Source organism: Eurosta solidaginis, chromosome 1 (assembly GCF_040869045.1).
Source record: "Eurosta solidaginis isolate ZX-2024a chromosome 1, ASM4086904v1, whole genome shotgun sequence".
Taxonomy (NCBI): Eukaryota; Metazoa; Arthropoda; class Insecta; order Diptera; family Tephritidae; genus Eurosta; species Eurosta solidaginis.
Genome location: NC_090319.1, coordinates 90774634 through 90800453, shown reverse-complemented (window position 1 = coordinate 90800453; position 25820 = coordinate 90774634). Strand labels below are relative to the sequence as shown.

Genomic DNA, 25820 nt, shown 5'->3' with positions numbered 1-25820 from the left:
GACCGGGGCAAACTCCTGTAGGAATGAAAACGGCGACCTTGTAACTGATGTCCAGAGAGTGCTTAGATTATGGAGGGAATACTTCTCTGCTCTCCTAAGTGGAGGCAGCAATTCACCGCGCAGAGATGAAGAACCCGATCCCGCAATCGATGATGATGGAATATATGCCCCCCCGCCCGATTATGACGAAGTTAGAATAGCAATAACCAGATTGAAAAACAACAAGGCCGTGGGCGCTGATGGATTGCCTGCGGAGCTATTCAAGTACGGCGGCGAGGAGTTGGTAAGGCGCATGCAGCAGCTTCTTAGCAAAATATGGGCGGACGAGTGCATGCCCGACGGTTGGAATCTAAGTGTTCTTTGCCCAGTCCACAAGAAGGGGGATACTGCAAAATGCACCAACTATCGTGGAATCAGCCTTCTTAATATCGCATATAAGGTCCTTTCAAGTGTATTGTGCGAAAGATTGAAGCCCACCGTGAACCGGCTGATTTGACCTTATCAGTGCGGCTTCAGACTTGGTAAATCTACCATCGACCAGATTTTCACAATGCGCCAAATCTTGGAAAAAACCCGTGAAAAGAGAATCGACACACATCACCTCTTCGTCGACTTTAAAGCCGCCTTCGACAGCACGAAAAGGAGGTGCCTATATGCCGCTATGTCTGAATTTGGTTTCCCCGCAAAATGTATACGGCTGTGCAAAATGACGTTGAGCAACACCATCAGCTCAGTCAGAATTGGGAAGGACCTCTCCGAGCCGTTCCAAACTAAACGAGGTTTCAGACAGGGTGACCCCCTATCGTGCGATTTCTTTAATTTGATTCTGGAGAAAATTATACTAGCTGCAGAACTTAACCGCACTGGAACAATAATATACTATAAAAGCGTGTAAGTACTGGCATATGCTGATGGTATTGATATCATCGGCCTAAACACCCGCGCTTTAGTTCTCCAAACTGGAAAAAGAAGCGGTAAAGATGGGTTTGACGGTGAATGAGGACAAAACGAAGTACCTGCTGTCATCCAGCAAAGAGTCAGCGCATACGCGCCTTGGCAACCACGCTACTGTTGGCAGCCATAATTTCGAAATAGTAAAAGACTTCGTTTATTTGGGAACCAGCATCAACACTAGCAACAACATCAGCACTGAAATCCAGCGAAGAATCAATCTTGCCAATAAATGCTACTTTGGACTAGGTAGGCAATTGAAAAGTAAAGTCCTCTCTCGGCGAACGAAAATCATACTCTACAAGTCACTTATCGTACCCGTCCTGCTATATGGGGCAGAAGCATGGACCATGACAACAGCAGATGAGGCGGCTTTGGGAGTGTTCGAGAGAAAAGTTCTTCGAAAGATTTATGGACCCCTACGCGTTGGGGATGGCGAGTACCGAAGAAGATTTAATGATGAGCTGTACGAGCTATACGCAGACATCAACATAGTCCAGCGAATTAAAACGCAGCGGCTGCGCTGGCTAGGCCATGTTATGCGAATGAAAGATGGTGCTCCGGCCAAGAAAGTGTTTCTATCGGAACCCGCCTATGGAAGCAGAGGTAGAGGGCGGCCCCCACTCCGTTGGAAGGACCAGGTGGAAAAAGATTTAAACTCCCTTGGTGTGACCAATTGGCGCCGGTTGGCGCAGCGAAGGAGCGGCTGGCGCGCCTTGTTGGACGGCCATAACCGTTTAGACGGTTTCTGGATACAGTGGTAGGGTGTGGTAGCAATTTTTCAACGTCTACATTTGGACCATACTTGGCTCCTATTGACAATATTAGCTCTGTGTGTTCCTGCAGGCCTTCTTCCTCGACAATTTGAAACGATCGACAATTTTTTACAACCCATCCTGTAACAGATCGGACAGCGTCCTTTCTTGTTTCGTCATCAACATCTATTTGGGCCCTATTGTCAACTCGATCTGTAAAAGTTTTGTAACACTTGTGTTTGACTAAATTCGATGTGATCTTTGTAAAGGTTAAAACGCTACTGCCGTCTTTGCAAGCTACTGCTTTGTACAAAACGCTGCCGCCAATATCTACTTTAACGAAAATATTCCAAACTTTGCTCTTTCCGGCAGTTAAAATGATTTTATCGTGTCCTTTGACTATTTTTTCTTTTATTTCGGCAAATTGGCGATTTTTTACGGACATCGGTGAATTGGCTGATGTTAATTGGCCCATGATATATGTATATATTTGTGCACTAAATATTAAAAGGCTTCAGAAAAAGTATTGTGGTTTAGTTGGTGATACTTCAATGTTATCCATTGGTATGATCTTTCTTTAGTTAATTTCGTTGCGTTTAATTATATAAATAGTTAAAGAAATAGATAATGACATTTTTTTACAATGCAATATGTATATACATAAATATATCCTAACCCACTTTTAAGGCCATAATAGATGGCCTTCAGGCAGGCAAGTGCCTATCAAGTGTATGTATGGTGATTAGCGATGCACAACATACATGTTCCAGGATCGTTAATTATGGGAAAGTCCCACATAAATTGAGAATGCCTACCATTGTTTTGTATCGCGGATTTTCATTGTCTAATGAAAATAGTTTTATGTATGTATGCATGTGTATTCATTTTACGGAAATAACGTTTTACCAAATAATCAATGACTTTCAGCCAAGAATAATTCTATACATACATCATACAAGTTGATGGTGATTATGTATAACGGCGCAATATATATTTTGAAGTTTTGTTAATTTTTGAAATTTTTGTATGAAAGGCGGGAAACATAAGGAAATTTCTCCAGCATGGCTGATTTGTAAACGTTTATTAGCTCTTAAGAAAAGATATTTAGTATTTTTATTTCTTAATACAAAATTTTGCATTCTCCACTTAAAAATACCCATATTTTTTGTTACGTTTTTCATAGTTTCAACGCAAACATTTAACTTTTCATAAATGCACACATCATTTTAGAACGAAAACAAGTACATAGGTACTTAGTACTCATAGTATATTCATTGGTACAACTTGTACAACGTTTATCTCATTGTGCTTCTCGATGAGACATGTGTATGTATAAATTTCTTTGGTAGTGATATGAATGCCGCATATACAACGCAGACAAAATGCAGGTATATACAACTTCTCTTTGCATACCATCGCTCATACAATACAAACTCATTGGCGTGAAGTACAATGGATACTGAGACAGTATCAGTATGTCTCATTGTACATACACGTGTGAATGCATTCATGCAGGACTCTAAAGCGGCAGTTACTCACGAACGTACGTACAAAAAACGTGTCAGCTGACACGACCTATCTTATGAATGTGCAATGTAAACGGAAACTCACCGACGTGCAGCGCCCGTACGTACGTAGCCCGGAACGTAGAAATCAAAACAATTTTGATTTTTTCCGTAAGAACGTGTCAGCTGATCGCTCTCTCACTGGACAGAGTTGCCTAGTAAAGTTTTGTGCGCTAATTTTTGACCGTTTGCAGTTTTATGCAAAAACACCTAAGTAAGTTTGAAAAATTGTGAAAATAATTCGAAATAATTATGTAAAAGTGCAGATATAAACATATAATCTATTTATATTTATTTAATATTAATTCCAGCCTTTTACAACATCAAAAATTAAAATGGAAAAAGTTGATGTTTCCATAAGCATGCATGCAAACTGGTCAATGGCAACAGTGCTTTGCTGTAAACAATCCACACACAAATATATTATGTACATGCACACAGACGCACACATTGATTCCTACGGGCTTGAGGGTTCGGTCAAACGTGCTTCGTACGACAAACGTCCGTACGTACGGTACACGTCGGTGAGTAACTGCCGCTTAATACATAGGTAGGTGGAAGTGGCAGTTATGTACTAAAAACCTAAAGGAAAAGAGATTAAATGGTGATCAAAGCATCGCTAGGTGTTATTTTGAGTTTTATAAAACAATTCTACAAATAATATTGTTTCTCTTCTCAAAAAATTGTGGAAAAGCAAAGGTTTCTTCAAAAAACTTCTATAAAACAACTACCACCCTGGTAGTAGTGGTAGAACTTCAAATAAAAGAAAAATAGTGGTAGATCTGCCACTGTAATGGTAGAAGTCCGAACACTGGCGATTAACTTTCTCGCGATTCTACTTTTACTTACTTTTACTTTTTTTATTATCATTACTTTCGATTATCTTTGGCGAATTCTCAATTCGGCTTAAAAAATCTGCTACTATATTATTCCTTCCTTTTACATATTCTATTTCGTAATTGTACTCTTGCAATTTCAAAAGCCAACTCTGGTACCGTTGGGAAAACTCTTTTCCTTTATATTTATTGTTAAGGTATACAATCGGACAGTGGTCAGTGATTATTTCAAATTTATTTCCATATACGTATGGTCTAAAATATGTGATGGCATAAATAATTGCCAGAAACTCCTTATCAGTAGTGGCATACTTTTGCTCATGATTATGCAGAGTTCTTGAAATATAGCACACTGGCTGACCCTGTTGTGACAATACTGCGCCAATGGCGTAATCATTTGCATCTGTTTTGATTGAAAATTCCTTATCATACTCTGGGTATTTAAGGATTGGATGGGAAGAATATGAGAGATATGAGATTCTCAAAGCTGGAAATATATTGTGGGTCCTTAGGGTTTATTTTACACCCTTTTTTCAAATATTCAATCATCGGATATGCTATTTTTGAATAATCCTTTATAAATTCCCTGTAGTACCCCCTACGTGCATCTGTAGTTTATAGCTAGTAAGTTTATAGCTGGTAACTAAGTAGTAAATTCTAGAAGAAGAAACGCCTAGAAGTATGCGAACGAGACAGCAGAGAGTATAAAAGGAGCGAAAGCTGAGTAAGCAGCTATCAGTTTGTTTTGAACACGCTATAAGTTGCGAAGTGAAGTTTAATTGTGAAGTACTTTCAAAGCAGTCTAATAAAGACCATTTTGTCATACAGAATATTGGAGTGTTTTATTCATCAGTTAAGCGATACGAACGTTAGTAGAAGGTGTAAAATAAGCGGAATTTCCCTAAATTCGTTACAATATTATATTAAAATCCCGAATGCCAGGCATAAGAAGAAGCCATATTTTTTTACAATCTAAGAAATGTGAATGTGAAGAATTGTATGAATTTTTCGAAAATAGTAAACTTTAAAACTTGATCTCCCAACATATTTATTTTTAAACATCCACGTTTCTGGGAAATACTGTACTTACACGTGGTCGACGATATTATAAACCACAAATAAAATAAGCCTTATCAATTCGATACGAACGTTAGTAGAAGGTGTAAAATAAGCGGAATTTCCCTAAATTCGTTACAATATTATATTAAAATCCCGAATGCCAGGCATAAGAAGAAGCCATATTTTTTTACAATCTAAGAAATGTGAATGTGAAGAATTGTATGAATTTTTCGAAAATAGTAAACTTTAAAACTTGATCTCCCAACATATTTATTTTTAAACATCCACGTTTCTGGGAAATACTGTACTTACACGTGGTCGACGATATTATAAACCACAAATAAAATAAGCCTTATCAATTCCGGACCTCTTGCTAATACAAATTCATATCTTCATAGTTCTTTTCATTCTCTTCGACGCATGTGGAAGGCCTTTTTCCATTTGTCGCATATGTCATCCCAGTTCCCACTGTCTCTATTTAGGGAAGTTTTTAAAGCTAGTCTAATTGTTTTCAATGGCTCGGTAGGCTGTAAGCATAAATCCAATTTTCGTCTTTTACAACAAGCCTTATTTTTGTACTTGGCAACCAATTTTCCGCTAGATTCTTATTCGCATTTTTATAACGTTTCTATGTGGAAAATTGTAAACATGTCAATTTTAGTGGGTTATGTTTTGGTATATAATAATTTGAGCTGTGATTAGCCCTTTTTCCTGTGACGCGCATATGCATATACACTTAAAATTTCTATATAAAACAGGGCCTGTATCGTGGTTTACGATCGGAATCCATTCTTCACTAAATTTTATAATATGAAACTGCCAAACTAAATAAATAAATGTAAGGCGTAACAAACGATACGGGCCCAGGGCTATTATTAAAATCTTTTATACCCAAACTACCTTCCTATCATTCTCTTTGGGGAACATAGAACAAATTTCATGGAATAAATGGCCAAAATTATGTGGCGTAAGTACAAGACTAGCGCTTATTATCTCCTCGATTGTGATGTCAATTAAAATTTCTATCGCTAAACTTAAGTGTATTATTAATTTTTCCAAAAGGAGCTTTTCGGCCGATAAATAAAAAGACAAAAACTTTTGTTTTTTCTTATTCCTCTACGCGTTTCGATGTTTTTTATAACATCTTCATCAGGGAGTCTGGTTTATTCTAATAAAACATAAAACGAAAAAACAAACATTAAAAAGTTATTAATAACTAACATCAAGCAATAACATATTTTCCAACAGTTCACTTAAATTTAACATAATACAATAACATTTGAACTGCAATTTAGTCTTTAGACGTAACATTTAACATAAAACGTTTACCTTTAACATAAAATGTTTCCTTTTTACATGTAACAATTCTTAACAAAAACGTTCATTCAACAACATACATATATATACAAACTAGCATAATTAAAATTTTCGACTGCGTCCATTGCCTCGTCCATTGCATTTGATGGCAGTTGTGTATGCGCCGTTTATATTATTTACGTCTTCTTTGAAGTTTACCGTCTTCCCGGTAGAAGACGTTATAAAAAACATCGAAACGCGTAGGAGAATATGAAGAAACAAAAGTTTTTGTCTTTTTATTTATCGGCCGAAAAGCTCCTTTTGGAAAAATTAATAAAAACTATACTCTGGCCCAAAATCACTAATATTAAGTGTATTATGTTGTTTATAGTATTCTACTATTGCTTTGTCTTTTGATGATTGGGATACCAAATAAGATAAGCTCTATAAATAAGTATTATTATTATTATTGGTTTACCCTGACAATCGGGACTACCCTATATACTCGGATTTTTCACACCCGACCAAGGACTGTTCTTTCAGCATAACCCCATTTAATTTCGTACCGTTTTTGCGTTAACCTCGTATCTACATTTTTTGACATTTTACCGCGTATCTTCATTTTCTGTATGCAATACGCAAGTAATTAACTTAGTTAGTTTTCCTAGATTTCTCACAACTTTCTCAATTGAAGATACTTCATTAAAGCAGAAACGGGACGATTTTTCGCGTCCCACCCTCGGAACAGCTCCTTGCAGCTGGACAACAATAGCTCTAGAAAATTTTATAAAACATGTCTAACTTTTTGACCCTTTTTAACACGTTTCTTTCAATGGAACAACTTGATACTGGAGAATGGGTACTATTCGTTTGCTTTTGCAATCAGTCAGCCACTTTCGACGGCATTGACAGCGTTTCATCGTCAATTCCAAACTATTTCAGCATGATAAAAAGATCATTATACACACATTTTAATTATCTATATAAATTCTACCTCTTCTTTTCTCCAAGCGAAAATCTTCTCCCGAAACAAACCCCGCAATCCTAAGGGTGGTACTGCCTCTTTCAGGTCTTTGATTTTTAAATATTTCATACTTTCAAATGTGACTTCCGCACCTGTGAAATAACAAAAAGTGAAATGACACAATCCTAGCTTATCCTTTCGGCCAATTCAACAACTGGCAGAAGTTTTTCCAATAAGCGTACAATTTCAAACGCGACGTAACAAATATAACTGAGTCGAATGACAAATTTACGTAAAACGCTTTCCCAGCATTTATCTGCCAAAGTCAAATCCCTTGGCAAATCATTCTATGCAAATCCGGCCTAAAGTTGGTTAATAAAAATAGTGCAACAAGTCTCTCTATGTGCACTTCAAATTGCTGTACTCTCAAAAGTAAATGAAAAGTGTAGTTTTTATTTATGAACTGAGTATTGCTCTAGGAAAATGTGACAGAAAAGTTTTCTTGACCCTTGAGCGGTTTTTATATGAAATATTTCTCCCTCAAGTCAGCAAACGGAGCATTGCATGACGTTGCTCCTGTCCTGCTATTGTTGTAAACACTGCTTATATGCCCTTACTAAATTTTTAAATTTTGCCGAGAGCATCTCCACCATCGTTGGTGGGCTCTGTTATAAGATACAAACATAACAAGAATAAATTATTAATAAAATTAGTAAACATCGTGGGCTAACTCACCAATACACCCTGGCTTTCCAAATCCATCAGCAAATTCTCCATAGCATATTCTTTCCTCCTATTATTGTCAAACTCTTCCTTCTTCATAAGGTATGCATTTAGAAAAGCCCTTGTCTCCTCTCTAGAGAAAATTCTTCTATCACTAAAATATGTAAGAATTTATATAGTTAATTTTTGTTAAACTTTATAAAATGCATCTTTGTTATACATACATTATATTAAAGTTTTCCATTTTATCCTTTCTGGTTGTAGAAATTGCCTTTAAATATGGCTGAAAATTGTTTATGTTTATATCATTTACTGACAGTTCTACTTGTCAAAACAGCTAGTGCTGCCAAATGAACAATGAAAAAGCAACTAAACAAAGCTGCTCACAAAATGAAGCGAAGTTTTTAAATAGTATCTAGCAGCGCATTATCTTGCGTTTCTAATTGCTTGCACGTAGTGTGAAGAACATTCTTTGCGGTGGTAGCAATGGGAGTGCCCCTAAATCCCCAAAAAAAAATCCCCAAACACAGAATCCCCAGCTAAAAAAAAAATCCCAAATTCATAATCCCCAAATTTAAAATCCCATAACCAAAATCCCCAACTCAAAATCCCCGCAATTTTTTTCAGGCTAATTCCCCAAACCGTTTTTGAGGAAATATCAAAAAACCTTGAACACAAAATCACAAAAATGTATTTATAATTTCGCAATAACTCTGATCACTTTATATCCAGCAATCAGTAAGTCCCATGCGTCAGCGTAGTTGCTGTCACTTACCGCTAAACTGCTAACAATTTCTAAGGTAGTGTAGTTTCTGCCCATTAGATAAGCTAGAATTTCCATTAACGTAGGGTGCTGCGCCGATGCAGGTCTTTTACCTTGTGATACGCGGTTTTTTTTTTGGGTATGCCTGTTCACATAATTGATATTTCGTGTTTGGATGCTTTAATCAACATCCATTGGTTCTGGTTTTTTAGGTGGCTTTGGGGCTGAAGGACGAGGTGGTGATACAGAGTGGTTTATAAAATTGTTAGGGTTATTGCAATAATTATATCCTCGATTTGGAGTAGGTTAAGGATTTCCTTGTATCTGTGGAAGATAGGTTAGTACTGGATAAAAATAAGTACCACCTTCAGTGTTGAGATTAATACGATTATTAGGATTTCGAGGGGGAACTTTGTGGTATATTGGGTTAGCGTTGGGAAGGTTTTTCACTATTCCATGGGCATAATTTGTTCTGAAGTACTGATTCTCTAGTTTGAGACAAGTTACAACCTTGGAGAAGATCCACAGGTTCCCTCATTCCCATTAATTTGGATAGATCTCGATTCAAACCGCGAATGAAGGTATCTAGAGCTTTGTTTCTATATGTTTGCGTCATAATGCAGATTTTGTTATGGCTCATATACATACAAGTTTTATTCAAAATCAGCGAAAGATGAGAATAAACCTGTTGGTTAAATTCTTGCGTTGTTAGTCGTCCTTGCAGGAGTGAGTTCATTTGGTACTCCAATGTACCTAGGTCTCCTTTGTCGGCATAATGGAATACAAGGCATTGCAAATAGCATTCCAATTTAATGGCGTATTGTAAGACTACAATGCGGCGTCTGATTGTCCTGTAATTTTGTTTCTAATTACGTTAAGTATCCCAAAATGTTTTGGGGTACCGCATATGGGTTCATAAAAATGAATAATACATTCTACGCTCTTTTCCCATGAGCTGAACGCGCTTGGTTCGCCAGAGAATTCTCGGATACTTCTAACCACGTCGGGAATCTTGTCCAATTCCCCAATGTTATTTGCGTTTGTAATGGTAATAGTTTAATCATCTTCTATTGTCGGATTTTCTCTTTGTCCTATTTTGGCTTCTTTTAGCCTATTAACAAGTTCTACGAATTGTACGATGTCCCTAGGTATTTCTTAACTTGGTGCTGGCTGACCACTTGTCAAGACCGCGTTAACCGGGCCACAACGATACGTTGGGCGCCACTTAATTTTTGTTAAATTGCAAAGATCACAAAAATTATTTTTTTAGTAGATACTCTATGAGCACGTCGTATTTTTATTGAATTCAAATTTGAACTGATTTACAATGAATGTGCTATTCTAAATCTAAGCTCTTACCAACGGAATGCTATCATATGAATCCAACGCGTGCATCACCTTATTCTCACGATTTGGGCATTTGAGTGATATGACACCGAAAATGCTGTTTCCCATGCTTACGGAATTTGTGCATTATGATATCCAGAAGCGTCAGACATAGCGCCAGCAGAAATATATTGCGCGTGTGAAAGTCATTCTTGACTTCTGTATTGTGAACTTGCACTACCAAGCAACAGGTACGTGACCTTAAGTGTTGTATGCGTGTGGTTGGGCTTTATGCTACGCTGTGTTTGTTTGATGTGATTTGTCTTCATGACGTGATGTCGTTGTATGATTTGATTTGTGATAATGCTGTGATGTCGTTGTATGATGTGATTTGATATTTAATGAACTGCATCTGATATTGAGGAACAAGTTTTTAATGCTGCACTCGTTTGTTTACTCGCTGGCTGTTGGTTGATTGTAACTAATGTCATATGTTAATTATATTAACTTCTTGAAAATATCCAAAGTTCTCCAAATATGATTATTTCTTCAGTTGTGTTATCTTGAGATAATTAATTTCCTCGGCGAGAATGACCCACTGACGTGATGTCGTTGTATAATGGGTAGAACGCCTTCCTTCGACATTGCTGTTATACAAGGAAGTGGCAATCCAAAATATGTTACCTCGAAATAACTGAATAAGTTTTGTATTACGGAATTATATTCCTTTTATTCGTTATCCACATAAAATTCCATTCTGGAACAAATGCAAGAGCTTATAAATATTTCAAGTTCATCCCGTAAATTTCACAATTTTTTTAACTTGTTTGCAGACATAATGATAGAATATGTCTCAAAACGTTTTTGGCAAAAAGGAAAAACAACCATGAATCTATGATTCTAATGGATTTTACAACATTAGCATTCGATTTATCCCACCTTTGACGTTTGTACGCCCGTCGGTACATGTTTGTGTGGCTGACAATTTATTGGTGCTGTTTGGGCTTTATTTCAAACTTTGTCTTATCCCACTATATTGTTAGCAAATTTGTTTAATATAAGATAAGTTTTTATACTTTTAGAGACTGACAAATGTCAATTTCATCGGCCGGTCGGTTGTATGTTTGGATTAGACAAAGAGTCAAACTATTTAGGCATCACACTTTTTGCGGGCTGATGAATAACTTTCACCGAAACACCTTTTAATAAGTTTTGATGTGCAGTCATTAGAATGGAAAGAAAAATTATGTTTCTTTTGATATGACCTGGTCCCTTCATTTATGCTTGTTTTTCTTCCCTGAACGTTCATCGTACGTTTCCGCACTAAACTTTGTGCGACTTTCCTGGTTGAAGCTGTAACATCAGCACTTCGATGTTTTCTGGCTTCTAAATGGCGGAGAACATCGTATTTTTCTCCATTGACAAAGAAAAACAGAGAAACATTTCAAACACTGCACTCCACTTAATTTTTTTTTTTTTAGGAACTGAACTGCCTGCTCGGACTTTTCGAGTTTTTCGGGATATCAGCCGCAGAGCTGTGCATGCTAGCTTTGGTACTACGCTCGTCGGATTGGGGTGGTTCTAAAAAAAATCATGCACTTGACTTAAAACCACTAAAACCGGACGACAGCAAAATAAACCTACCTCCACTACAAACCCAATATTACCCAAACTGATTGAACGGACGGACTAACAAAGAAGGGCGAAACCACTACAACTTACCCGAGAAGCCATACATCTGCTTCTCTACTCTTCCCTACCCAACCAACAAGAGATACTTACGTTATCACCGAGCCCAACCTATGTACCACAGACCTAAGGCTCCATCATCTCACAGCATCAAACCAATTAGCAATTCATTTCTCAAATGTGTATACAACATGCTGCCTCACAATTCTACATATTTTTTTTCTTAATCTTTTCTCAAAAGGAAATTCTGACTCATAAATCTTAAAATTTTAAACACCCTAATACCTCATTTGCCTTTGTAAACAAACGAAATTTCGCATATCTATATTATCGCGTGTTAATGGAGATCAGTGTTGCCAGAAAAAAAATTCTTTGAGGCGAGAATCTTGAAAAAAGGGCTAGAAAAAGCAAAATTTCTTCAAGAAAATCGAAAACCCGTTGCAAAAAGAGCTAAAAGTATATGTATATTTTTCAATGTAAGTTTTCACATTTATTTCAAATCAAACATAAACAATTTGGTGGTAAGGTATCGTGCGAGGGAAACGGTCAAAATTCTAAAATTAAAATTCTGAAGTCAAAATTCCGGAATCAAAATTCTGGGTCGACAAAATTCTGGAAATCTGAATTCCGCACTTCCTTTGCTTTTTTTTTTGGCTGTATTTCAAAATTCTTCTTAATTCCGGAATTTACGTTTTCCAGAATTAATTCTGGAAATTTTAACATAAACAAAACATAGCCTCCAAAAATAATTCCAAAATTCTAACATTTTTATCGGAAAAACAAAAAACAACATTATTAACAAATAAAAATCAAACAGATACTACATTAATGTCATGCTTATCATTTACTGATTTAGTATACTATGGACTTGGTTTCCTCGGAAGCGGTGCCGCTATATAGCGGCCGTTACATAGCGGTAGAGTACGTTGTCAAAAATATTGCAATGTAAAAGTAATTATGTGGAAACTAAGAAGACGGTGAAGTTCTCCGTAACGTAATATAGATAGCGGCCGGACATAGAACAACCCTGCCGTCATGACGGTAGAAACTCGTTTATCACCGTTTTTTCCCACCGCTCTTGTCAAAGCGGTGATTATTTTGTCAAATTATTTATAAAATGAACAACATTTTTGAATTGAAATTTTTTCTTGTGAGTTTATTAAAAGAAAAATTATAATGAAACTAAAAAAAACGTGCAAAAATGTAAAATTAACTTTTACAACGTAACGGTTCGTAGTTTCCAACAAACCGTTGCCGCTAGAAGCTGTGAGTATACAGGCCGTTCTTTAGCGGTCGTAACATACCGGTACCGCTTTGTAGGAAACCAAGCCCTAAGCAATGTGTTACTGCAATTTCATTAATAAACACGTGCTAAATATTTTTGTGAAATAATTGCTTTATGATGAAAAATATAACTGTGGTAAAGCCCAATAAAGGATGTTGCGTACAACAAGCAAAATAAATGTATGTTGGGTTATTAAATTATTGATGTATACGACCTTAGATGCAGGAACTTCTTATTGTACGCAACTTTATGCATTTGTAACGATAGCGGTTGTAAATGAAGTAACACACAAATTTGTATAAACTTTTGACTTTTTAATTACTTCAGCGGGTTGAACTATGTAAAATTACATTCAATGAAAGCAAGAGCAAGAAAAAGATCTAAACAATGACATTTCATATTCTTTCATTACATTCCTTCGCATTGGAATAACAGGGTTGCCAGATGGGCACGAACATGCCGGCCGCCTTGAACGACCGATAAGAGTTCGAAATTAAATTCATGTTTACAAATTGAATTCACATTTCAATTACTAAAAATATCTTAGATAGTTAAATATTTACATTTCAAATACATATGTATTAAGAGATCAACATTACAGTACAGACTCATCTTGTGTTGGCAGCAACGTTAGTTTCGCTATAGGCCGAACCAATTCACCATCGGCAGTCTTCAGTCTTACTACGCGTACTAATCCGTCTGTGCCAGGATGACACTGAATGACATGCCCAAGTCGCCATTTAGTAGGTGGGCTAGTTGGATCGTGAATGATAACGACGTCATCTTCCTTTAGATTTGCGGAGGAACGAAACCATTTAGCCCTTTGTTGTAGGTTGACGAGATATTCGTTTCGCCAACGGGACCAAAAATGTTGTCGCATTGCGCTAATAGCTTGCCATCTTTGACGCAACCTTCCTGAGAAATTTTCGGTATCAGGTTCAGGCAGCGCCTTGATTGGCTCACCAATCAGGAAATGACCAGGGGTGAGAACTTCCAGGTCATCAGCATTAGCAGAGTGCCAATAGAGCGGTCGAGAGTTGACGCAAGCTTCAATTTCCGTCAACAGCGTAGAAAATTCTTCGTATGTTAATAATGAATTACCCAGAGCTCGTTGCAGGTGATATTTAACTCGCTTGACCCCTTTCTCCCAATAGCCACCCATATGTGGCGCGCTCGGCGGGTTAAAGTGCCATGTCAATTGCATATTTGCCAGATACGAGGTAACTTTTTCATCTCTCAAGCAGCGGTGGTAGGCGGCGTATAACTCTTTCTCAGCACCTACGAAATTGGTGCCGTTGTCCGAATAGATATGCTGGCAATAACCCCTTCTATTTATAAATCTCGAAAGAGCGGCAATAAACGCTGGTGAGGAGAGATCTCCGACGAGTTCGAGATGCATTGCCCCAGTACTCATGCATATGAAACTGCATATATATGCCTTGCATGATTTAGCTCCTCTGCCTTGAGAGAACTTGATAAAATAGAGTCCTGCAAAGTCGACAGCGCTGTGCAAAAAACATCGATAACTTGTTAGGCGGCTGCTTGGCAGATCCGACATCGCTTGACCTAGCGGTTGACGGTTTATACGTTTACATTTTACGCAGTTGTGGTAGACTGCGTGAACGAGATTCCGAGAACTCATAACCCAAAAACGACGTTGAAGAACGGTTTGCATAATTTGCGGACCGGCGTGAAGCGTGCTGCGATGAATGTCGAGAACTATTAGCTTAGCCAGGACTGAGTTTTTCGGTAGGATAATAGGGTGTTTGACGTCTGCAGAGACCGAAGCACGTTTTGTCCTCCCGCCAACACGGAGAATGCCCTCAGGATCCAAAAACGGTTGAAGCCGAATTAGAGTACTTCGCAATGGTATAGGTTTGTTTGACCTGCAAGAAACAATCTCTTTCGGAAAAGCGTTAGTTTGGATATACTTTACCAGAGTATTTTCAGCGTGACGAATTTCACCGCAGGTGAGAGCGACAGTAGTGCGTTGACTGCTGATTGTTTGTAGATTTTTGACGAAGCGTATAGCGTAGGCCATAACCCTCTTTAGTTCATTGTACGAATTATATCTTGCTAATAGGTCCCACTCTTCCGTTGCTTGAGTGAGATGCGATGCGGACTTGGTATTTCGCAATTCGGAACTAGCAGTTGGATCGAGTTTCAACATTTGTTCCAAATCTTCGTTCGTCTGATGTTGCCACTGATTTTCACCTTCGAATAACCAACTTGGGCCTTGCCACCAAAGACAATGCGCGAGTAGATACGAAGGAGTTAATCCTCTAGATGCGCAGTCCCCTGGATTATCCTCTGAACGGACGTGTCGCCAACACTGAGGAGCCAAAACTTCCTGCACAGCGGCTACGCGGTTCGCTACGAAGACTGACCATCGACTTGGATGACTTTTTAACCAAGCTAGAGTTATAGTCGAGTCAGTCCACGCATATAACTTTTTCATATTACCACCGAAGCTTAGCTGGATCTGCTTGACAAGTTTAGCGCCTAGATGCGCTGCGCACAATTCTAAGCGTGGAAGGGTCGTACTTTTTAAAGGCGCGACTTTTGCGCGTGCGGCGACTAAAACTACTTTAAATTTTCCATCGAGTATTTGCGTGCGACAGTAAAGTGCGGCAGCGTAGGCGCGTTGCGATGCGTCCGTAAAGACATGGTACTCAGCGTGATCGTAAATTTCGCCGGTGCCGATCCAACGATTTAATTTGAGTGCAGTGAGTTCAGGCAACTGCTGACGATAAGCAAGCCATTCCTTTGCGACATCGACAGGCACTGGTTCGTCCCAATCAACATCCGCTCGCCAAATTCGCTGCAGCCAAATTTTCGATAAAATTGTACAAGGTGCGATTAATCCGAGTGGATCGAAGATTTTACTTGAATCCGACAAAAAAGCTCTTTCCGTAAGAACTGCAGGCAGTGGTGTTAAGTTCACTGCTGTCGATAAATAATCGTCGCTCGTGTTCCAAATAGTACCCAATGTACGTACTTCATCGCCGTCAGCCAACAAGTGCGAAATTTGCTTCGATGCGTGCGGTATATTTTCCTTAAGCTCATTGCAATTTGAGGCCCATTTACGTAACTCGAACCCAGCGTTAGATAGAACTACGGTTATATTACTTTGCAGCTTCATAAGTTCGTCGATAGAAAACGATCCCGTGAGGAGATCGTCCATGTAAAAATCGCGCATGATGACTCTAGCGGCTTCTTTGTGCTCTTCATCGGCATCTAAAGCTGCTTGGTGCAGAGAACGTACGGCCAAGTGTGAAGCCGGAGCGACGCCGTAAGTTACACGGAGCATTCGATAGTCTCGAATAGGTTCGGTTGGTGCATCACGCCAAACTATGCGTTGGTAGTCAGCATCTTCTTCATATACGTGAACTTGTCGATACATTTTTTCGACGTCGGCCATCATAGAGTAGCGATGAGTCCGAAAACGTACCATTATAGAGAACAGATCCTCTTGTAGCTGTGGGCCTATCATCAAAGCGTCGTTTAACGAGAAACCGGTCGATGTTTTCATCGAAGCGTTAAAAACCACTCTAAGTTTAGTGGTGGAACTAGTGTCTTTCACCACAGCATGGTGTGGCATGTAGAAGCTTTTATGCGGCGGCGCGTCGCCCACGAGCTCCATGTGACCCATACTTAAGAGCTCCCGCATAAACTCGGAGTATTGTCGACGTAGCTCGTCATCCATAGCGAAACGTTTTTCCATTCGTAGCAAACTTCGTATAGATATGTTTCTCGACTCACCTAAAGGTACAGACTCCTTAAAAGGCAGGCGAACTATATAGCGCCCGTCTTTGGCGCGGCGGCAATGCTGGCGAAAGTGCTTTTCGCAAGCCTCTTCTTCAACTCCTCGAGTTCCCAGAACTTACTCACCATTCTAATGAGTGGCACATCACAATGAAGTGAGAGAAGACCAGTATCGGGACTGGATGAACGCATGGCTTTTCCGAAAAGTACCCAACCGAAAACTGTGTTTTGTGCCATAGGTGTATTAGGCGGCCACTTACAGAGCCCAGATAGCAAAAATTTATCCATTTCGTCCATCCCTATTAAAACATCGACAGGGCCAGGTTTGGCGTAGTGCCGATCAGCGAGATCGAGATTTTGTATGTGAGGCCAAGATGGCATCTGTACTCAAACGCTAGGTAGATCGTTTGTGATCTTCGATAATATAAGCGAATTGATTGTAAAATTCGTAGCAAGAGATCGAGGTGTGAGTGAGAGCACGGTCTCTCCTTTAACTTGACCGCCATCTGACGAACCAATCCCAGTGACATGAGCTGCCGAAGGTTTTTTAGGTAAACGAAGGCGTTGGATGCAGGCCTCTGTCACGAAGGATGCATGTGAGCCGTTGTCAAACAACACTCGTGCGGGTTGCCATCGACCTGCATGGTCTTGCAGGTAGACTTCCGCAGTTGCCAACAAGATGGCCTTGTCAGCTTCAGCGTGGTGAGATGCTACACAACCAAGATGCGGTGCATCAGGGTTGGCATTTATAGACGACGTTGCGGTTGAATCATTCATTGTTGAAGACGTAGAATTTTGTATAAAAGATTGCGTTGCGGCTTTACGAACGGAGAAGCATGCACATTTAGATCAGCACCGGAGGTGTTACTTTCATTGCCACCATGAAGTAGGGTGTGATGTCGACGTCGGCAGATGTTGCATACTGATGAACTACGACACTTTGCTATAAAATGGCCTTTGCTCAAACAATTGAGGCAAGCGCTGTGTTTCTTAATAACTGCAAACCTAGAAGCGACATCTAATTTACGAAAACTTGGGCAAGCGTAGATGTTGTGTTTGGCATTGCAATGTATACAGGGTGCTACGTTCGCTACGACGCTAGAGTTGGAAGACGGTGTGTGCTGTTCACCAACCGCATGAAGGACGTTTGTTGTAGTCTTCGCTGCTACATTGAGCTGACGCGCTCCTTGGGATGTCGTCGACAGTGTAGTAGTCGTCGGCAACATTTCCAGCGAGCGAGCGCGTATTTCTAAAAATTCGACCAACTCTTCGAAGGTAGGCAAAGCATCCTTGACTAACGAAAGCTCCCATTGTTTTCTGGTCTCGTAAGCCAGTTTTGAAACCGTGATGTGAATGAGCCAGTCGTCCCAATATTCGACAGGCCTACCTAACGCACGAAGTGAACCAACGTGCTGCATAGTGACGTTTAGAATTTGCTTAATAGCCTTACCAGTATCTCGCGGTGCTTTTTCGATCGCGAAAATAGCTTTAAAATGAGCGTCGACCATGACACACAAAACTTTGTACCGTGCGGTAAGTCCCACGCCGCACTGTAGTTGGCATCGCATATTTGTAGACTAATTACAAGTTGAAGTGCCTCACCTTGAAGACAGTTACGCAAATAATGCAATTTCTGACTATCAGACAAGCTCGCATTTTTATGTACGAGTGACTGAAAGGCGTCGTGAAAAGCCAGCCAATTTGTAGGATCACCGCTAAAAGTGGGCAACTGTAATTTGGGTAGTTGAACTGGAGACGATGAAAAACTCGTTGCCGTAGGCAGACGCGGGGTTTCAGGGGTTCCGATGAGACGTTTGAAATTCGCCTTTGCTGTAATGTACCATTCTTCTGCCTGTGCACGCGATTGCTCTTCAACCGCTGCGTTTTCTTCACCGCACGACAACTCTACTTCTTGTTGAGCGTCAGCGAATCGGAGCCACTGCTCCTCGAGAAGTTGTAGATATGTTTCTACCGATTCCTTATCTAAGGTTAACTCATCCTTTTTGCTTGTTACCACATATCGCTCGATTGCATTCAATGCAGAATCGCGCAACTTTAGTTTCGACATGGCGTGATTTGCAGATTTGGGGTTATGTTATACACGTGAAAATGTTGCTACTAAATGTGTATTTAAACCCACACTTGTACCAGCAAAAACCTTTGATTAGCTTTAGAAGTTTTACGTAGGTTTGTAACCTTTTTTCAGCATAAAAATTCAATTCCGATGAAATTTAGTTGCAGATTGTGACTCGCAACTATGTATGTATGTATGTACGTGTGCCGGCGGTATCCGGCTCGAAGGACCAGCTTGTTGCGTACAACAAGCAAAATAAATGTATGTTGTGTTATTAAATTATTGATGTATACGACCTTAGATGCAGGAACTTCTTATTGTACGCAACTTTATGCATTTGTAACGATAGCGGTTGTAAATGAAGTAACACACAAATTTGTATAAACTTTTAACTTTTTAATTACTTCAGCGGGTTGCACTATGTAAAATTACATTCAATGAAAGCAAGAGCAAGAAAAAGATCTAAACAATGACATTTCATATTCTTTCATTACATTCCTTCGCATTGGAATAACAGGGTTGCCAGATGGGCACGAACAAAGGAAAAGACATGTTAAACGTCAACGGCTACTTCTTCTATTTGGAACGAAAAACTGGACTTGTTCTGAACGAATTAAAAACAAACGTACCGTGCGTATTGTCACACAATTTGATGGCTGTGAACATATTATACAAAAAAAAAAGAAATGAACATTCTCATGATCCATGTGCGCATAAAAATCGATTGCAGAAACAAATTATCTGGTTAAAAATATGGCTCGCTCGAGTTTTCTGCAGCCTAGCCAAATAATTCAGCGTGCGGTATCTATGACAGAAAAACATATTAGATATTATCTGCCATCAAGAAATGCCCTTAAGTTAAAAATTAGAAGACAACGGAACAGTTTGAAATGTTTTAAAGAGCCAACTTGTGTTGAAGAAATAGACATTTCTTTATCACTTTGTGTTTTGGAAGGTCAACTATTTATTTTAAGTGAGAAAGTTATTGATGGCGAATGCATTCTTATATTTTGAACAAAATCTTCGCTGCAGTTGTTAAATGAGAGCGACTGCTGGATTATGGACGGTACATTTGTTTGTTCCAACGATGATGACGCAGCTATTTTCCATACACGGAAGAGTAGAAGGAGAAATTGTTCCGCTGGTATTTTGTCTTATGACCAAAAAATCAAAGTCAATGTATATTTCATTTTTTGGTGAGTTGGAGAACATCGCATTGAACTATGGTATCCAACTGAATCCAACGCGTATAATTAGTGATTTTGAAATGGCTATTATTTCTGCAGCAAGGAAGTGTTTCCCATTTGCACGGCAGAGTGGTTGCCTCTTCTACTTCGGGAAACATATTTGGCTAAAAGTTCAAAAAGAAGGGTAAATTTATTGCATAACCGCAACTTCCTGCCTTTAAGATAAAATGACTATTAAATATTTTCAGACTAAGCCGCAAATATGGCAACAGCAAGCAGTTTTCAATCCAAGTACGAATGCTTAAAAGCTTAGCACTGGTTCCTCATAACGAAATCTCAAAGTATTACACAAGTTTGCGTGATTCATTTGACGACAGCGATTTGCAAAAACTTTCAAAATGGTTTGAAAAAAATTATGTGTTTGGTAAAAAGTCACAGCCTAAATATTTAACACAATTTTGGTCCGTGTTCGATGACCCACATCGAAAGTTTTTCCAAGAACGCAAAACAGTGTGGAAGCTTGGCATCGCTGCCTTAAAGTCATAGTTGGAAAAAGTCGTGCGACGCTGTACAAATTGATATCTGACTTACAAAGGGAGCTTATTTATGCTGAAACACAAGTACAAAAAGTAAAAAACGGCGAAAAAATAAAAAAAAAAACAAAAAATTCAAAAAGCAAACAAATTAAAAGAGTAATGAAAAAAAGATTAGATTTAAGTCACTTAGCATATATAAAGCGTATTGCTTCAAGCATGACATTAATGTAGTATCTATTTGATTTTTATTTGTTAATAATGTTGTTTTTTGTTTTTCCGATAAAAATGTTAGAATTTTGGAATTATTTTTGGAGGTTATGTTTCCGGAATTTTGACTTCAGAATTTTAATTTAGAATTTTGACCGTTTCCCGTTCTATACTTGATATCATTTGCTATAATATCTTTTATTGATAAGCACGTTGTTTAATTAAACATCAACAAATTACACGAAAGTATATCCGCAACACCTGAAAATGTGAGTGCCGGTGCGTATATGTAACATTTTATTACTACGTAGTATAAACAAATAAAAAAATATGCAATAAAATAATATTGCGACTATAAACTGAGATATAACCTATCCTATATTTCAAGTTAGATCAAACTATACACGGGGTGCAAAACAAACACGTGATTTTTATATATTAAGATTTCAAAATATATGTCGTGCACACAAGTGATTTATGTTGTTGGTTCTTTTTATTTTTGCAACTAGAAACTAGATACATTTTAACTTCATTATGAATAATTACCAAATTCTCAATTTTATCTTCTATGTCGGTAGTTTTCAATTCGAATCCGTTTGTAACTATCCATAATTTACTAATGATGAATTTCTGTTGACGGTATTTTTGTATCTTTTCAGTAAGTGTCTGGATTCTCAGTGGGCTGCAATTAATATAAAGTAGTTCTCCTTTTTGAATTAAAACGACGCACTCTTTTCGTAGTTTATGAACCGCATTAGGCCAAGATTTTTCTTTCACATCGTCAAACCCATCAGTTAACATTAATTGAGCATTCTGTATTTTAATGGGTATACGATTGTATGTCTCGAAACATTCGTCATACCACATTCTCCAGTCGTCATTTCTATCTAATTTATTCAAAAAATCGAAATTGAATATCATTATCATATTTTCCTTTTGTTTTTGAATATTAAATCGTTCAATTAGATCAATTGTTACTTCCTTGGGGAATAGAAAATATTTGTAGAAGCTGTTTGTGAAACGTAAACTACACATCTTCAATGGATATATATTATCGAATACTTGGAGGCATTTTACATCGATTTTTGTGAAATAATTAGATTTTGTATTGATTGTTTTAGGCTAGGCATTGTTGTATTTTATCGCGCAAATGTATCTATACTGAAAAATAGTAAACAATTTGACTGTGTTGCCACTTCTTTTTGGTTAAGTGTATTCAAATTGTATATGAAATATAACCAATTAGATGGCAGATATGTATGACGAGTATATGAGATATCACTTTGTATGATTGTGCCATTAAGTAGAAACGTCCGTACACCTGTACTAAATGGCGATGTTGGAGACTGATTAAACTTATTTGTGACTTACGATTTGGTAGTCCGAACAATGGAATAAATGTATATGATGTATTTTAATAAAATGTTTAATAAAATGAATTACTTGTTACAATTATAATTTGATTGCTTTTCGTTTAGACAATGTGATTTATGGCGAAAATGGTAATAGTATGATGGAGCCTTTGATCGGTGATGATGGTGTTGTAACTTGATTGTCCTCTTGGTTTCGAATATTGTAATTTATTGTAATTTGTGCAATGTTTAATTGTTGAATGTTTTAAATTGGAAATGTTGTATGATTGGTGGATTAAATTGTTACATAAATTGATTGTTGAATTATAAATTGGAAAATGTTGTATGTCGTTGGTTATATAAAATTGTATTATAAATTGGTTGTTGAATATTGTATTGACTTCAATTTTGGTGACCATGTGGTGATTGTGATGTTAGTCTACTTTTAATGTTGAATATAATACTGACGTAATGAATAGTAATTTAGATCACTGATGATTGTTTACTGTTCGATGTGTGTTTTACACTTGTGTTTTACGTGCACTCGCGTCTGCTCTCGAAGTTAGTGAAAAAGGCGCGCTGATGACCAGTCGTATGTTTGACAATAGGAAAGTTTAAAAGGCGGAAAGGCGGAACGGCACAGGGTGATCAACAGGCGATATATACAATGATAGAAAGTCATGTTGACTATACGAGGTTATCGGTTTCAGATTTATATTGTATGACTCATTGATGGGTCCATTTATGTAGCGAACTTGATCGGAAGTCTTTATGATAACATCGAGAGGGTCCTCTATATAGACGTCGTTTGATTTTGGTACATTCGATTTCGCTATTTCATTATCAAATATAATGCTTTGATAGTTGGCCAAACTGAATGTCATATTTGCGGGATTATATGTGTATCGAGTTTCTGTTCCGCCAGAGAAAAATATCAAGGCATAATCTGGATTTTTTCCTTGTATTATCTCGAAATATTTTGAATTTGGCGGCGAACTCTTGATCCATTCTTTACGGACGCGCATTAGACATGTATATTTAACTATTTGAACCACGTTTCATAAAATCTTCAAACGTAGCTAGGTAGGCATTCATTACGACCGAATTACTAAATATGGGGAAGTAGTCGAAAAACATTGAGTGACTTCCGGTGATGTATGTCTGATCAATGGAAGGACCTTCAACCTGTGCTATATTTCCGTAGTGTTAACGTATTTAAGATACCACCCACGAAGATATCCTTGAAACTAAATTGGACATCTATTATATTATAATCAATATATGATAGGTTTTGCACAGTGGAGTATTTATATTGTTGGTAATCTGCCACAGATGCGGTTACTTTACCAGGATAAACTGTATATGTCGAAATGTAGTTTTTACGCGTGCTCTGTGATTCGTAATTTTGTGAGATTAAAATAATTTTTTTACCATCTACAGTCACGTCAAAAGCTGTATCATTTTTTGTACTGATTATGGTTGCGTTCATATTTGTGGGATATAAATATTTCATATTGTTTGCCAAATTGACCACATTAAAACCTGTACTATTATTCAATGTATATTTTTCCAAAAGATAAAAATACAGAACCCAATTTTTTCGCCTATATTTGTAGAGTAGATTTTTGGCCATATTCCATACAGCAGACGGTGTTGTATCCATTCCGCTTACTATTACTATTCTGCTATCGCTGTTGTATTGTGTTGGAAATAATTGCTCAGAGTCGGGTACATAGCCACCGTTTGCCTTCATGTCACCCGTGTGCGATACAAAGAGAGCCTGTTTCGAGACGACTTGATTGTTTCGCAGTGTCGATAGGAATAATTGTGTACCATGTGGATTTACTATGTCATATGTCGACGTGGTCGATGTTTTGTCGAAGCCCATTATGAGATAACAATTCGAAGATATGTTGACACCATTCGCCAAATATTCTATATTTGTTATACCATTGGAGCTGATTTTGTATAGTCCCTTTGGTAGTTTGTATGATTTTATGACTTTCTGCTTGCAATAGAGAATACATTTTCTTGAAGGTAAATTGATGGCATTCAAAATCGAACCGATTATGTCAATCTCATAATATGGATCAATGTACCCGATGTATAGCTGAAAGACGGTACGATTCAATTGAAGTGTTTGTGAGGCTATAAACACTTGCGTCATGTTATTACTCATGGATGCGAAGAGGCGTTTGGGTTGTTGATGTCCTATTTCTATACTGTTTGGAACGAGATCGACTTGATTGGTCGCAACCGCTAATTTGAAATCAGCTGATGCTGTCGAATTAGGTGTCAAATTTATTCTACGGCCTTGAAATTTCATCGTACTATTTGACTTGTTCGGCAACAGATGACCTACACTGAATATATAATATAACGAGTTGTATGTTGTTTTTAAGGTTGAGTCATCAAAGGCGAACCGAGATAATGCATTGTCTAGAAATCGGTCATTTTTATCATAATAATAGATGCCCATAAGATTAGCATTGTTGCGTATGGTATTAATATGTGACATGGCTAGGTTGAGTTTTGTTATATTATAAACAGCCACATAGGCGTATCGAGCATTATATTGCATTTGTAATGTCTCATATGTGAAGAACATACTCGTAACAGATGGTAATTCATTGAAAATGCGAATGTTTTTAATCGGATTTATAGGATTTTTTCATTGTTTGAAAGTCGTTTGTTATATATGCATCAAAGTATGTGTCATTGTATGTTTCATATTTTGATCCAATTAATACAATTGCAGTTTCATCTTCATTGTGTATTGATCGCTTTAAAATAAATTAAATTTCGGCTGTGACACCGAAAAAACTCCTGGTACGCCATGTGGCGTCACCTTTTGCTCACCAATTATCTCGGATGGCGCCGCCCCATACCGTAGCTATCACTGCGTTTTAATATGCCCTCGGAGGTCTTACTCTCCAACACATTGAATAAATAAATGCACTCTTGTTTCTAATTATAAAATTGCTTTATTTTACTTTTTCCAATATTTTCGCGTGCACACTTCGAGCTGGTCAAAATTATATTAGTAATCGGAATCTTTTGTAATGCTAAACTCATTTGATTCCGTTGTTTTATCTGTTTTATTTGTTTGCTCCGTTGTAGTTGTGTCTGTGACTTGTTGTGATGATGATGGTGTCGTTGTCGTCTCAGTTGGTGTCGAAAGTTGCACACTTGTCAATAAATATTTTTCATTTATTCTAGTCTTTTGCGAGCATGCGGCTGCTATGATTATAGTTAAATCGGTTATAGTTGCGACAGCACTCATAGACTTGCACATTTTTTTTAATTTGTTCAACGTTAAGATTATTATAAAACAAGTAAGGAAGGCTAAGTTCGGGTGTAACCGAACATTACATACTCAGTTGAGAGCTGTGGAGACAAAGTAAGGGAAAATCACCATGTTGTAAAAAGAACCTAGGGTAACCCTGGAATGTGTTTGTATGACATGTGTATCAAATGGAAGGTATTA

At 37.9% G+C, this 25820-nt stretch overlaps 1 protein-coding gene and 1 pseudogene across 10 annotated transcripts in view; one reads left to right on the top strand and one right to left on the bottom strand.

Moving 5' to 3' along the window:
• Positions 1-25820, top strand: part of LOC137236462 (rho GTPase-activating protein 39-like) — a 556674-nt gene that overhangs the window by 98932 nt on the left and 431922 nt on the right. Inside the window, exon 7 of one of the 10 annotated variants that reach the window (XR_010948432.1) lies at positions 21641-23189. The exons of 8 other annotated variants lie outside the window; for them this stretch is intronic. The gene's annotated coding sequence lies outside the window, so the exon portion shown is untranslated. Of the gene's footprint in view, positions 1-19568; positions 19706-21640; positions 23190-25820 lie in introns of those variants that run through there. One more of the 10 variants, XR_010948430.1, reaches the window with a different exon arrangement.
• The window catches only part of LOC137237217 (hematopoietically-expressed homeobox protein HHEX-like), a 463868-nt pseudogene that overhangs the window by 203118 nt on the left and 234930 nt on the right, over positions 1-25820 (bottom strand).